A 15,023-nucleotide genomic window follows, 5' to 3' on the forward strand; every position below is an offset into this window, starting at 1 on the left:
GAGTGAATGTTGTTGAGACTATGTATTAAAATCATGAATACAGTGGGTAAACATACATACAAATCGGGTATATAGCCCCTCCTCAGTCATTTCTAGACATACCACAAAATTTTCAATCATCTGATATACATCTTTATTGTGTCTATTACCTAATACATATCAAATATGCATGCAGGGATATGACCAACACTAACAGGCCTCAGTATCTTCAAATCACATTACTTCCATCTAAGAACTGTACTCACATTACTTCCATCGAAGAACTGTACTGGCATTACTCCATGAGTTCTTGAAGAAATATTCAGAAAGTGCAAGTTGATTGCATTCAAGACGTCATTCCTTACTTGTAACTGAATATTGATGTTTCAACTTACAAATGCACTTACATAATCAATTTATGATGGTAATAGATTTATTTTTAGAAGGGGGAATTCCTCAGGTTCCATTATATTGTTTTCAAAGAGGTTTCAATTTAACGTGGGCACTCTTATCAATATACAACAACATAAATTCTTAGGAAGGCTTTTCACAAACTAAATGTAGTAGTGTCTTGCAATGGAGCATCTGTAGAACCCTTAATACAACATTAGAGTTGCTATGCATTTAGAAAGGGTAATGACATTTTACCTACACATATTATTATTGTTGTTCTCTCTTAAAAACCTAATATAAAGAATGACGGTTGTTTCTTGTTCTATATATAATTAACCTCCTTTATCAAGATGCAGATGAAATAACTCCAAGGTTCTCTCCACTTCTTCTTTTTGTCCACTTCTTCTTTCTGCACACGAATAGACAAATCTATATTATTATAAATAGATTTTATAATGCAATGATTTTATAATCCAGTGAAAAAAATTGTTAAAAGGAATTTGATGATTTACCTTTGCAGAAATCTTGTCATCCAACTTATTTGATCTTGATCCAATGGAAACACCCATCCTCTTCAACGATGGTTAGGAAGCACACATGCTCTCAATGCTTTTATATACAGAGAAAACTAACTGGGTGATGCATGAGTATCATCTTGGTACAGATGAAGATGAGAAGGAAGTGGGGGTGATGCATGAGTATCATCTTGGTACAGATGAAGATGAGAAGGAAGTGGGGTTATACTTTTGACACAACGAACGTGCCTTCCTTTTCAGCCTTCTCAGTACCAAGATGGTACTGATGCATCATCCAATTAGTTTTCCCAGCTTTTGAGTCCTTTGCAGTATACAGAATCACGATCTTCTTGCATCCTTTTTCCAATTAGTTTACCCAGCTTTTAAGTCTTTTGCAGTATACAGAATCACGATCTTCTTGCATCCTTTTTCTTTCCTGGATGAGATTCAATATGAATCAATGCATTACAAGATTAAAAAAAATACAAATAGATTAATGGGATTCAATATTATATGAATCTAATAAAATTCATAAAAACATATAAATTTATAGATCTATTTTGGATACTTGGTCCTTCTTTGTTCTCCATTTATTTTCTGCTGCTAAACCTTGTCAAACGATTGCATGAAGGATCTGGAAGCACAATGAGTAGAAACAAGGATGAGCTGGAGAATACAATGGTTGAAATGTACATAAAGATAGATTATTGGTGAGATCTAATATAAAATTAAATTTAGATTTAAAATTTGTTGTCATTTCTTATGATTACATGATTCTTTAACGGTGAAAAAATTTAGTATATTTATGAATTGATAAAATATTTTTTGAGTGCTATTGTATATACTGTTCAAAATATTTTTTGAGTGCTATTGTATATACTGTTCATTCTATATTTCAGATCTCTCTCAACAATCTCTCAAACAGTGAAAATCTCAAATTATCTATGTATTAGATTATTTGTTTAGAATTTTTTGTTTGCATATAAAACAAACAAAACCTAATTTCACATAATAAGCCAAAAAAAGGGGGAAAATAAAAGACTATCATTGTAAAGCCAAAAATAACGAAATGAAAGATTATGATTATAAAGTCTAAAAAGAAGGAAAAGAACTCATTTTGAAGAGTTATTTACTGACCTGCAAATTTATGAGATAATAAACCTCTTTTATCAAAATGTAGAAGAGATCAACTTAAAAACATCTATCGAAAAATCCTTTCAAAACCCATCTTTCTCTTATGCTCCTTTTTGTTGGAAGTGGAGACACTCTGAGAGGGGGGGTGAATCAGAGTGTCACAATTTTGACTCAATTTTTTTTTTTGAAAAAGACTATCTTGATTAGCAACAGGTGGATGACATTAAACACATGAGTTGTAAGTTTACCCAAATATGACAAAACATTGTAAAAACAACACTGTTAACAAAGTATGTAAAATGACCATTCAAGTGATAGATAGATAATCTTTGATTTAAGATTTCTGAAAACAAGATGATTTTGCCACTTTTCACAAAACACGCAACATCTAAAAATGATTTGTACACAGTAGAGAGAGAAAGAAAAAATAATAAAAGATCTAAAGTATCAGAGCATGTGAAACAAAATGAGACAAGATTGGACACATAACACCATAATCTTCATGAGTGGAAAACTCTCTTGGGGTAGAAAAACCACGCGATAAAAGATTCCTTGCATTATTTCACACCAACTCAGTACACAAAATTTAGAAGCCACAAGGCCTCAAGAATCACCAACCTCTCTTCCTTATACAACATCAAAAATTGCCAACTCAAGCTACAATCATTGGTACCTTTATGACTGCACTATGTTCTGCAGTCACAAAACTATCAATGGTTGGAGTGAGTATAATAATATCTCAATCTGATTCCCACTAAAAAAATTGCAACAATGTCCTTCATATCTCTGTATAGCAGACAGAGAATGATATTTTTAAATTTTAAACACAATCAGAGAGAGTACACTCAATCTCTGGATAATAATAATAACTCCAACCTCAGTGGCATCAAGTACTATGCAAAACAGAGTAATAGTCAAGAACACTATGAAAAACAAAATGTCTGTCAATCTTCTTTTTACTAATTTTCTTATTCAAGTCTCTCTATCTATCTCTCTATGTTTTTTTCATAAAAGTCCTATTTCCAAAAACTTATATAATTTCAATGTGTTCTTCAGAACATGATCAAAGACTGTCTTCAAGAGTAACCCTCATATATGGTTACCCACACTGGGTTAGGGTTTAATCAATCGACTAACCTGTTCTTTGTAAAGGAAATAAATTATCCTCTTTGTAACGAAATCAACAAAAATGATTTCATTAAAAAACATAAAACCTTGCAGCTGTAAAATCTTTTTTTTTTTTAATTGAAATTTTCATAAATAACAGAACGTTGAAAAGTTTCAAAGAAACCAACTAATCTTTGAATTATTTATCATTTATAATTCAAATAATCTCAGATATCTCCCTGAAAACTGCAAGAATGAGAGTATTTTGAAACAATATTACTTGTTCTTTTGAAGAGATTTACCGGAGAATGAAATCCTAAATATCTGCACAAAATCCCATTGAAATCGGCAACTAAGACCACCATTCCACTCGTTTAACCTTGCGGATTGTCATACCAAAAACCCATAACCAAAATCCGACAATATTTTGCCCTGTAACTGCTAGAGTGAAACTCATGGCGGCGGATGTATTAGGGTTTGATAAACTCAGCCGGAGAAAAACTTTTGAAAGAGTTTTAATTTACTTCCAACAAAATACTTTTGTTTTATTTTAACGCTCAAAACATTTTACAAATATATTACAAGTTGCTGATAACAAAATGGCACCCTTTTTGTCACCAAGGACAACTAAGGGTAGCACTTTTTGCATATGCATGAGCATGAGTTAGATTGCAAGTTTTAAAATGCAATGAGTTTTAATATAGTTTTTTTCCAAAAAGCCATCCAATTGTTAAAAGGGTAGGTATGAAAAATATTATTTTATTTTAAAAGTGAATTAATAGTTTCAATTTTCAAAAAGTTGTTACTATAATATTCCACTAAGCTTATGCCTCCAGGCAAAATAGTGATCCAATGGTTATCTTGGGTAGGTAAGGGTAATTTTAGTATGATTTTTTCCAAATATGTCATCTAATATTGAGGAAGAGTAGGCAAAAGAAATATTATTATTATTTTTAAATCAAATCAATAGTTTCAATTATCAAAAAATTGTTTCTATAATTTTCCACTAAACTTATGCAGTGTGGCAAATTAATAATTGGATGGTTATTAAGGGTAATTTTGGTATCACTTATTTGTATCTCCAATGTCAACCCTTAGGATTGGATAAAGGTAATATTGGAATTATAGTGTATGAAGGTAACTTATTAGTACTTGTTGTATTATTGCACTCAAATTTTCTTAAGTCATTGTTATTCAATTGTTCCTTGGTAACTTATTAGTACTTGTTGTATTATTGCACTCAATTTTTCTTAACTCATTATTATTCAATTGTTTCTTCACCAATAAAAATTGTGATTTTTTTTTCTTTTAAAAAAAAAATTAATTTTAAATATTTAAATTATTTATTTTTTAACTCATATACCTTGTCAGTGCTTTTTGTATATGGTGAAAATGGATAACAATAATATTGAAAGGCTAAATGAATTCAACCACAAAAACCCTAACCTAACAATCAACAAAGATCCACCATAACATATGAAGATTACCTAAGACAATGCAAATCACATGAAATCACAAAGATTATACCATCACATGTCCAATAGGGTTTTGATCTCGATTCTTCCTATCTCCATTGATCTTGCTTGATATATTTGCTCTCAGATTTTATGTGCACAAGAGCTCAACAAATAATGGAATGTGGTTGCAAGTAGGATCATAGTGTAGTTGAGTCCTCCAAATTGTTAATTAGGGTTTGATAATGAAGAAGGCATCTGCTTAAATAGAAGACACAATATGAAATGGAGGGATAAGATTGAGAGGTGTAAAAGGAGGTCGGCTATGGTTAGAGGGTAGGTAGAAGAAATAATAAAATAATGAAAGAGGTAGATAGTGTAGGAATTAAGAGATGAATGACATGTGTCATAGGTAGAAAAGGCTAATGAATTAATTAAATAAATAAAGATTTATTTAATTAATAGAAGAAGTGGGATAATTAAATAAATAAAATATTTATTTAATTTAGGAAAAGGATAATTTAAATAAATAAATGTATTTATTTAAATGAGAAATAAGGCTAGAAGAGGATAAATGAATTAATTAAATAAATAAATATTTATTTAATTAATAGAAGAATTAGGCTTAGATAATTAAATAAATAAAATATTTATTTAATTAGACATGACATTTTTAGGTGTCTACATTTTGCCCCTCTTTGAGACAATGCGGCTTGTCGCGTTGTTTCAAAGAAGATTAGATGAACTGATACAGAGTTGCCCCAGAATGGGAATGATATGCCCCCTCGAGAGATTGGATGAAAATGTTTGAAAAGATTGCAGACAATCTCTCGATAAGAAAGACAAGATAGAATGGATTGACCGGATAAAGTGACAAAGTCATGGGATAACGAAGACTGGCTCGGGAAATGAAAGCGAGGGCTAGGGTAGGCTATAAGATAGACCACGGGGGAAAATACATCCTCATTGTCATCCACGCATCCATAAGAGCATATTGCAGACTTAAAATAGAGCAGGAGCAGTCAGCAGTGATGGCTTTCGTGCATAGATTCGACCGTGTTCGCCGATTCCAGAGGCCAGCAGAGGCAGGAGAGCCGGTAAGTACCACCAAACCTCCTTGTACTTTGACGCATTGAATTTTTTCATTAATGCATGTCGAATAGGGCAATAAATGTGCTTAGACTAGGGTCCAAAAAGTGTCAAAAAACATCCAGGCACGTCTGTGTTGGTGCCAGGCGCGTCTATGTTCGCTAGGCGCATCTGTGTTTGTGCCAGGTACGTCTATGTCTGGACCCGCATCTATGCCAAATGCGGTCGCATCTGTGATTTTCAGGTGCGTTTGTGCCAAGAAGGCACGTCTGTGTCAAATAGGCACGTCTATGCAGAGCATAGGCGCATCTGTGTCCGGCAGGCGCATCTGTGTCAGACAGGCGCATCTGTGCAGTCTTTAAAAGCATTTGCATCATGTAAGCGCGTTTGCATTTAAAAAGTATGAATTTGCATCTTCTAGGTCAAATCGACAGTTCTGTGATGAACATATGCTGTCGATTGGATAAGCTGCTGAGAGAATACACTCAAGCCTGTCCTCTAGAGAAGACTAGGATAGATCAAGGCACTTTGTGATGAACAGTGAGTACCAAGATAGAGTACTTTGTGATGAACAGGGAGTACCCAAAGTATGAGCAGCACTTTGTGATGAACAGGGAGTGCAAATGTGAGTAACACTTTGTGATTAACAGGGAGTGTCACACACATAGTACTTTGTGATGAACAGGGAGTACCACTAGGATAGATAATAATACTTTGTGATGAACAGTGAGTGTCACTAGAATAAATAGCCATGTGCATTTAGATAACGAGTAGCATTTTGTGATAAACAGTGAATGCCACTATGACTGACATGATTGATTTGCTTGACTGCAGGAGTATTTGCCGATGTTAGAGTCACGAGAGAGATTCCCATCGACACAGAGGTTGCGACCTGAGTTGTCATTTCAGGATAGAGCTGCCATCGAGGAGATGGGTCTGAGACACGTGCTATATGTGCCTGAGTTTCGGGCAAACATGGGTTTGCTGACTGCGCTAGCTGAGAGATGGCACTCTGAGACGTGCACATTCCATTTTTCGATGGGTGAGATGATAGTCACCATGGAGGATGTATACAGAATTCTGCGGGTGTCGATCGATGGGGAGCTGATCCCATACGATCGAGATGGTGACAGAGAGGCATTGAGACGGGTGTTTCAGGACCCTGGATTGGAGATGAGGGCAGGACACGTGGCCTGGGATACCATGAAAGCCACAGTTTTAGCATTGTCGGCGGTGATCGGGGGAGCTATCAGTGGTTTCCTGTGTCTAGATAGGGTGACACGGGGTTTGGCTGTGGGTTGGGGGGGAGCACTGGAGACGCTGATGACACAGCATACCAGATATGCCTAGGGACCATGTGTGCTGGCACACTTGTACTATGAGCTGCATCAGTTTGTGTATCATGGATCAGTTGGATTGGGCTGTGGGGTTACACTATTGCAGGTTTGGGCTTACGAGCATCTGCCAGTGACGAGGCCGATACACTTCAGAGGTAGGGGACATGGACGCAGTTTTGTGCATCTGTACGATATGATCACCTCGCAGCCATGAATTGGCAGGTTGGAGCATTGGTGGCGGGTGCTAGATGATATTGATGAGGTCATATGGTGACCTTATTTGGGTTGCAAGCAGTGGGAGGATGACGCAGTGGAGCTTCCCTACACCTTTCGGAGTAGGTACCTGATTGGGTGGATGCCCTATGTGCTAGAGAGGCAGCTTGTGGATAGGGTTGGCCGACAGTTTGGCCGGATTCAGAGGATGTCGCGGGGCTCAGGCATGTATGCCCATACCGTGAGAGATCAGACACAGTTTGGGCCGTTGTTGTCGTATGATCAGGTAGTGACACAGCTAGTGGAGATGCTACCTCTACCCTGGGACATGTGGCCAGAGATCGAGGATGCTGGCATGGATGCCGAGTATACAGCCTATTGGGTAGAGCATCCATTCCCACGGTTGACAGATCTAGGAGAGGCACTGGAGGGAGATGGTGGGGGAGATGATGATAACGGTGGAGGTGATGGGGGTCAAGGACGACGGAGGAGGAGGGGAGTAGTTGGAGAGAGGAGGGTTGCACCTCGGAGGGAGGGTGATGAGGAGAGACCGACTCGGGTGGTGAGGGGTCGCGGTGGATTACCCCTACAGGTACCAACAGCACAGGGTCCCAGATAGGTACAGAGACAGGGACAAGTACAGGGACAGGTGCCAGTATAGGTACAGGTATAGGGGCAGACACCCACAGAGGGGGAGCCACAGGCAGAGGCAGAGGGGGCTGACCCAGAGGAGGAGGAGCTGATTGAGCTCAGGGAGATCTGCCAGGGCCAGGCAGATGAGATACAGGAGCTAGAGAGGGAGAGAGATCGGCTCAGGATGAGGCTCAGAGACACTAAGCGGGAGAGAGATCAGGCTATCCAATGCTATACAGAGGCTGAGACAGCGCTGAGGGCAGGGAGGCAGGCAGCGGAGGACACAGGGGTAGGATATGCATATGTCCTACGGGCCGAAGAGGAGATAGGTTACTGGAGGGACCTCTACTACGGTGCAATGTAGACAGATCAACAGACGAGGAGATTCCATAGACTGTCGCGTACAACGACAGCTACGGGAGGGAGTTAGAGGAGGCAGGCATCGAGTGGTGGGGTCATGGGTCCTCCACCACCACCAGATAGAGGAGATAGGCAGGGTGATCCTGGGGCGGGTCCTTCAGGGGCTCAGATTCCACCGAGGCCAAGCGGCTCCGAGGGAGGGAGTTCATCATAGCCTTAGAGGGCTCCCCTTTGTATCAGTTTTGTACCATTTTTGTACTGTAGACACCTGCGGGTGATTGTAGCCATATGTATTTTTGACATCATTGTATCATGACACTTATGATTATATATATGAGATGATTCATTTTGTGCGGCAGCTATATGCATGTGTACCTATGTGATGAGATGTTTAATGATGTATGTTTTGTGTGATGCTTATAATATGGATGCAAATATGTATATGATGCAATGCAATATATTTTGTTCTTGTATGTTTTATATGCGTATGCATGATGCAAATGTGAATGTATGAAATGCAAATGAATATGATAATGCAAATGTAAATTGTGCTAACAGGTGTTGTGTGTAGGATGAGATGCAGTTGTGATATCTATATGTATGTATGAAATGCTTATATGTGGTAATGCAGGTGCAACTACATGAAATGCAAATGTTTTTGGTGTGTCATTATACTCAGTCATGTGATAGCAGGCTACGCGGACTCGAGAAGGACGATGGAAGTCAATCAAGAAAGGGGGATGGAAGACAGAAGATATGAAAGTGAAAGAGCTTCTTGTGCGTTATCATCATTGAGCTTTATTATGGCAAAATAGGTTATGACAATCGAGGCATATGTTCGACCTAGAAAGTCATTGTACCTGTTCGCATGGAGGTAAGACAATCACAAACAAGGAATGCCTCAATTCACACTAGACTCACAGTGTCCTCATATCCTTGGACAAGTCATAGCATTACTAAGAGACAATCCACAGACAGCAAATACAAATAGGTGACGATACCCCATCCTCGCCTTTCTAGTCAAAGACATCCTAGAGATAGAATCTCTAGTCAAAGACATCCTAGAAAAGCTAAAAGACATGTCACCAAAAGATAAAATCAAAAGAAAACCAAGACTCGACACCAACATCCATTGTAGTCCTCAAGTTTAGTGTCTCTTGTCACTTGTATAAGTCTTATTTTATTGTGGTCACAATGTTCACTTTCACAGAAATGATAGATAGCATTGAACCATAATGTTGTCTGAGTCTGTTGAGAGATTTGATTTGTTGAAGCCCATTGTTGCTGCTGTGTCTCATCTGAAACTGACTGAATCCATGAAACTGATACTTTATTGCGGAGAAGATGAAACTTTATTGCAGATCTGTGATGCAGATGTTGCTTTATTGCAGATCTGTGATGCAGATGTTGCTTTATTGCGGATTGTGTGCGAATAGACTGAAGAAAGCTAGAAGAAACTTTACTCCTTGAAACATTTGATGTTCTCAGTTCCACACCCATCACTAGACGTAGGATTTGCCTTAGCCACAGATAGGGTCTGATTTATTATGGATGGAAAGGGAGGTGAAAAGGGAGGTTTATTATGAATGGCTAACCAATCTTAGGTAGATCAATAACAAGCCATGATGGGACTGGGTAAGTTTATTATGGATGAATAGGTTGTGAGTGTGTGCAAAGTGAAATGATGAAAGAGAATCCTGAAGGAGGGAGGAGCAATGTCTCTACGCATGGTGTTGGTGACCCAGTTTTCACCATGGTACTTGCCCAGGGCACCACCGAAGTGGTTTTCACCGTTGGACGAAATTATTTCTCTTTACTTTTTTCGATTTTTTTGATTTTTTTTGTGTCACAAGGTGCCTGTTTGCCAGGTTTTCACCAAGTAACGATTTTTTTTGTTTTATAATTTTTTTTGTATTTTTGAATTAGGATATTTCGAAGAGCTATGTGTAGAACCTGCGAAGGTGCATGCTGTTGATAGGATCCTCCAAAGGTTCACCTTCTGTAGTTGAGAGCTGATATGCCCCAGAGCCATATACTGCTGTGATGATGTAAGGACCAAGCCAGTTTGGTTCGAACTTGCCCTTCTTCTCTCTGTCTTGCTGATTCTTGGGGTTTTCTCTGAGAACCAAGTCACCTACCTCAAATGTGCGAGGCTTGACCTTGTGATTGTAGCTGCGACTCATTCGTTGTTGGTAAGCCTTGAGATGATTAAAAGCAGTTTGTCTCCGTTCATCCAGCAGTTCTAGTTCTTGTAAGCGAGAGACTCTATAATCTTCATCAGTGATGATGTTTTGCAAAGAGACCCGTAAAGAGGGTAACTCGACCTCAATAGGCAAGATGGCTTCAGCGCCATAAACAAGTGAATAGGGTGTAGCTCTTGTAGGTGTGCGGACACTTGTACGATAGGCCCAAAGTGCAGGATTGAGTTGGATATGCCAATTACGGCCAGCGTCGTCGACTGTCTTCTTGAGGATTTTAAGAATTGTTTTATTAGACGCCTCAGCTTGGCCATTACCTTGGGGGTAATACAGTGTGGAGAAACGATGGGAAATATGGAAGTGGTCACAGAGTTCATGAACATCTTGATTTTTGAAGGGACGCCCATTATCAGTAATAATGGAAACAGGAATACCGTATCGACATATGATATAGTTAAGGATGAATGTAGCAATCTGTTTTCCAGTGACTTATGTGAGAGGCATGGCTTCAATCCATTTTGTGAAATACTCTGTGGCTGTGATAATGAATTTATGACCATTAGAGGAAGGAGGGTGAATCTTGCCTATGAGATCGAGTCCCCACTGACAAAAGGGCCAAGGAGACGCAAGTGGTTGTAGTTCTTGTGCTGGCGCATGTATGAGGTCTCCATGAATTTGACATTGCTTACATTTCTTGACAAACTAATATGAGTCTTTTTCCATTTTGGGCCAGTAATATCCAGTCCTGATAAGTTTCTTGGCCAAGGTAGGACCACTAGCATGTGGACCACATATCCCTTCATGCACTTCACGTAACGCAATCTGAGCTTCGTCGCTTTCTAAACATCTAAAAAGAGTACCATCTAAACCTCGCCGGTATAGGATATCAGCTAAAATGACATATCGAGAGGATTGGCGAATGAAGGTGCGACGTTGGTTATTTGATAGATCCGGAGGTAGGGTATTATCGCGAAGGTATGTGAAGATAGAACCATATAACTGGGATTCAGGACCAACAACGCATATCATTTCAGTAGGAGTGATCTCATATGAAGGAACCAACAGGTTATCCACCAAGAACTCATAGCAGGTCTCATTTTGAGGTAAATCGATCAATGAAGCAATTGTGGCCATGGCATCTGCAGCACGATTCTGCTCTCTTGGTATTTTCTCAAAATCTATTTTTGTGAAGTGTTGCTTCAAATCATCCACCATTTTGCTTGTAAGGTAGTAATTTTTCATCTTTTCTTTGGTAATCATCAGTTGCTTGACGGATGACAAGTTGAGAATCTCCAAAAACACGAAGTTCCTGGATCTTCCACTGAACTGCAATCCGTAATCCAGTTGTTAATGCCTCATATTCTGCTATATTGTTAGTGCAAGGAAATGATAAGCGGTATGATTTTGGTATAGAATCTCCTTGAGGAGTTATAAAGAGAATACCAACTCCTAACCCATGCTGTGTGTATGAGCCGTCAAAGTATAGTTGCCATGGCTTTGCATGTGATATTGTTAAAATGGATTCGTCTGGAAATTCTGAATTTAGAGGAACATCATCAATCATGGGGGCATCTGCTAATTGATCTGCAATGGCTTGTCCTTTTATTGCTTTTCTGTCCACATACTCAATGTCGAATTCACTAAGGATCATTACCCATTTGGCCAGCCGCCCAGTAAGTGTTGCTTTATTGAGGAGGTATTTCAATGGATCTATCCTTGAAACTAACTTAGTCTTATGAGTAAGCATGTAATGTCATAATTTTTGTGAAGCAAAGACCACAACGAGGCATGCGCGCTCAATTGGTGTGTAGTTTAGCTCATATCCCACCAATGTGCGACTGATATAATATACTGCTTTTTCCTTGCCTTCAGCAATTTGTTGTGCTAAGAGTGCCCCCAATGCTGTTGGAGTAGCTGAAATGTATAATAACAGTGGTTGATCTGGAACTGGTGGCATCAGAACTGGCGGATTTAGAAGATAATCTTTGAGCGTCTGGAAACACTGTTGACAGTTGTCATCCCATTTAAATTTGATGTTTTTATGTAGCAAGTGTTGAAAAGGATTGCACTTATCTGCAAGTTGTGCTATGAATCTTCGTATAGACTGGAGTCTCCCTTGTAAGGATCGAAGTTGACTAATATTTCTGGGTGGTGGCATGTCCAAGATAGCCTTGACTTTTGCTGGATCGGCTTCGATTCCTCTTTTGGACACAATGAGTCCTAGGAGCTTCCCGGAGGTTACTCCAAAGACACATTTCTTGGGGTTTAATCTTAATTTGTATTTTTCCAACTGATCAAAGATGACTGAAAGTATGTCCAAATGTGTATCTCTGTCTACTGATTTACCCAAGAGATCATCAACATAATCTTCCATAGTTATGTGCATGAGATCATGGAAGATAGTGGTCATTGCTCTTTGATATGTAGCACCTGCATTTTTTAGCCCAAAGGGCATGACATTCCAGCAGAAAGTTCCCCAAGGACAAGTGAATGATGTTTTATGTTGATCCTCGGGTGCAATTCTGATTTGATTATAACTAGAAAATCCATCCATCAATGATAACATTTCGTGACCTGCCGTGAGATCAACAATCAAGTCAATATTTGGTAATGGGAAGTCATCTTTTGGACAAGCTTTGTTGATGTCTCTAAAATCTGTACATATTCTGATACTACGATCTGGTTTACTGACAGGTACTAAATTGGAGATCCATTCAGGATAATCAATTGGGCGTATGAATCTGACATCCAATAACTTCTCCAGCTCTGCTTTGACTAGTAATGCCACTTGTGGATGCATTTTTCTTAATTTAAGTTTTACTGGCTTTGCCCCCGGTTTGACTGTCAAATGATGCATTACCAAATCCGGATCCAGTCTAGGCATATCAGCGTATGACCATGCAAAGTTGATTTGTCGTTCCTTGAAGAAACTTATGAACTATGACCTTTCGGACTCTATCAATGATTTAGCCAGGAATATGTTGTGTGGAACCTCTTCCATACCAATGTTTGTTTTGATCGTCTCCTCTACGAGCATGGATGACTTTTCCTCATATGAGGCTGGGAGAATGTCGAGCCTTCCATCTTCAGGTGCCTCAGAGAGGTTTTCACCCTCAGATACGTCCTTTCTTTTTACTTTTTTGGGATCAGATAGCGCCATAGTGTGGTTTTCACCATAAGACCCTTGATTTGTTCTTATTTTCACATTTTTGCGACTGGAAGGTCCGACACCCTCACCAAAATATGCCATGTTGTTGAGTTCTATAGTGTATCTTGCTTTATGGTCCCCAAGGGGAAGATCATCTCGTATGCCAAGATAGTCAATAACAGCTTCATCATTTTGGAATGTGTCAAACTGTGCTGGTCCTTCATAATCCCAGTCAATGAGTTGGTGGTGAATAAGGGGAAGGCCTTTAATGTTTTCGGAGTTTGCGGGGTCAAGAGTGAAGATGTGGTTATATACGGGTATGTCAAGGTAATTATCGAGATCATCGATGGCACTCTCCTCATCAGTCTCGATCGCGAACGAATCCAAATTATCATCACTAGTAGCGCATTCCGGAATAGGTGTTCTCATCCTATGTGATTTCAACCTAGAACCTTGAGACAAGGACCGTGTAGACTCGTCATGGGTTGTTACTTGACCAACTCTGAATTTGTTATAAAACTCCTCCTCTTCTGTGGGTTCATCTGGCTCTCTGAATGTCTCAGTGAGCTCATAGTCATTGGAGGATTTGTCTAAACCCCATTCCCATTCATTGGAGTCTGTGGAATAGCGGTCCTCTTGTTGAATTTTGGCAATTTTGATTCGTGATGCCTCTTCTATCCTTTTAGTGTGGATCTTGGAAGTCAGAAAACCAAGTCCCTTCGAGCGTTCCCTTTTTATAGTCAATTCAAGTTGTAAGGGCTCCATAACGCCTTCTTTTCGTAACCCAAGAGGGCTTTTTCCCTCATACCCGAAATTTTGTAGAATCTTGAAGCCTTTGCCATATTTCTCACAGGGTATATTGATCTGATCTTGTGTGTCATCTTCAATGTCTTTGTAGAGCATTTTGTATAAACCTTCCTCTTCCAGTTCGCCCCATCTTTGAAAGGTAGTAGGATCCCATTTGAATACTATGATGGATATTTGCTTGTTAGGATGTGGTCTTCCATATTCTTTTGGAGAGCTCATGACTTGTTGTAAATACATGGTCTGATTTAAAGTGTATTCTCCCATGCCTTTATCCTGAAATCTGCCTTTAAGTTCACCCTGTTTTGATGTCGAAGGTTTTAATGACTCAGGGTCAATGTATGCCGAAGAAGGAACAACTTCACGATTACTAGGAATGATGGTTTCTGTATGTGATCTTAGGTTATTGCAATATATGAACGGATTAGGATCGTCGTTAACTGTTACCTTGACTCTGTTGTGAGGAAACTTAATGCATTGGTGATATGTCGATGGGACTACCCTCATTTCATGAATCCAAGGACGTCCTAGCAATATATTATAAGTGAGATCTAGATCTAGGACTTGACAAACCACATCCTTTGTAACTGGCCCAATCCTTAGAGGTAAGGTGACTGTGCTCTTGGATGAGCGCTCTTCATCATCATATGCCTTGATGG

At 39.1% G+C, this 15,023-nt stretch overlaps 1 long non-coding RNA gene across 2 annotated transcripts; it reads right to left on the reverse strand.

Annotated features, from left to right (window-relative positions):
- On the reverse strand, positions 1 to 3,647 carry LOC131035627 (uncharacterized). Of its 2 annotated transcripts, none has more exons than XR_009103990.2 (3): positions 3,431 to 3,647; positions 885 to 1,323; positions 1 to 781 (listed from the first exon to the last, which is right to left on the reverse strand). It is a non-coding gene; the product is annotated as an uncharacterized LOC131035627 (long non-coding RNA). The 2 variants fall into 2 exon arrangements; XR_009371900.1 differs by lacking the exon at positions 3,431 to 3,647 and adding an exon at positions 1,456 to 1,524.
- Positions 3,648 to 15,023: the final 11,376 nt, after the last annotated feature.

The sequence above is a fragment of the Cryptomeria japonica genome, chromosome 3 (assembly GCF_030272615.1).
Source record: "Cryptomeria japonica chromosome 3, Sugi_1.0, whole genome shotgun sequence".
In the NCBI taxonomy this organism is placed as follows: Eukaryota; Viridiplantae; Streptophyta; class Pinopsida; order Cupressales; family Cupressaceae; genus Cryptomeria; species Cryptomeria japonica.